Source organism: Crinia signifera, chromosome 3 (genome assembly GCF_055691185.1).
Source record: "Crinia signifera chromosome 3, ASM5569118v1, whole genome shotgun sequence".
NCBI classification, from domain to species: domain Eukaryota; kingdom Metazoa; phylum Chordata; class Amphibia; order Anura; family Myobatrachidae; genus Crinia; species Crinia signifera.
The window spans coordinates 290217118-290218688 of NC_139219.1; positions in this window are offsets into that span (position 1 = coordinate 290217118).

The window sequence follows — 1571 nt, forward strand, 5'->3', positions numbered from 1 at the left end:
ACCCCCATATGACCTGTACATATCGTGAACCATGTGAATATAACGAATTATATTCATATGTTCATCAGGCCTGTCCTCCAGGTAGCACGCCGCGAAGACACAGAAACCCGCTAGCCAGTTATCATAGGAGCGGAAAGCCTCTGCTCCCACTCCCCCTTTTGCCTTTGCTGCCTTGAAAGCTTTCTTGGACTCGTCAGTGAGGCTGAACAGGTCCACAAACTCCCCTTTTTGGATTTTTGCCCTGCAACTTTCCCTTAGCCCCCTCAGGACAGCAGTGTAGTCGCAGTGCACGAACCCGGGAAGGTTCCTCCTCTTACGCTCCCTCCTGGACAAAGAAGCGCTGCGCTTCCACTTGGAGCTGCGGGCCTGACGACCCGCCTCCTTTTTCGCATACTTTGCCGCGCGCTTGCGCGCTTTTTTGGCGCTACCCCCTTCGGAGCCACCCTCCGAGGAGGAAGAGGAGGAGGAGGAATGGCGAGTAGAGCCAGAACCAACCGTGGAGGAGTATGCCACTGAATCAGCCCCCCCGTCAGTAGAGTCATCACCTGCAGCTTCTGGTTGTGCCGCCCATGTCGAATCATCGTCATCCGTATCTTCATCAATATTAGCTCTGTCTGCCTCCTCCACTGCGATATCCTCTGCATCTGAGGAAACAAAAGATAGCGGCCTGGCGGGCCATTCGTGCAGCCCACATGCTGGCCGCCGCCCGCTCGCTCTCATGTTAGCACGGGTAGCCTGAGAGCGACCTTGACGCCCTCCTGGGGCCGAGGAGCCCCTTCCCCTGAAGGCCCTAACGAATTCTGCACACCCCGGTATGTTCTGCCCCCTTTGGGAGGAGCCGCGTCTCTCGGCCCCTGAACCAGCTGCCTCCTCTTCATAATCCTCCACTAGCGGGGCTAGAGCGCCTGCCATTGATGACAGGGCGGCAGATAATAATACAGGGTCAAAAGTCCTAGGGGTTGCCCTAGGCCTGGAGCCCACCCCGGCCCCCTGCCTGGATGGTGTACCCCTGCGGGTGTTAGGGGGTGGGGCTGGTCCCCTATTAGCCCCCCTTTCCCTTGAATGTTCATCCTCCCCCAGATCCTCTGACTGACCCCTCTCCCAGGATGGCCTATAGCCATAATCCGGGGTTTCAGGGTCAGGGGAGTGAAAGGCTAAGTCATCCCTGAAATCATCTTCCTCTAAGCCTGCCTCATCTGAGCAGGAAGCTGCCGCCTGATGTGCCCCCCTTTGTGGCCTGCTGCTGCCAGGACCGGATCCCCGCCGTCCCCTAGGACGGCTGGACCCGGCCGCCATGTTCTCCTGGCAGCTACTAGCTGCCTCTAATGGCCGCCGTCTGCGTGCTGACTGCACCTCGCGGCGGACACCCGGCGGGCTGCCCCGTATCGCATCTTGCTCCCCCCCCCCGTGGGGGCTCGCGGCGGGCGCTGACAGACACCCTGCGCCCACCGCGTGACGCACCCCGGCCGTGCGTATTACCGCGACCGCGCGGCGGGGTGATGACGCCATCACTCACCCGCCGGGACGCGGCCGCAGCAGCGCGACCGCTCCCCCTGCGCCCCGCTCCAGCA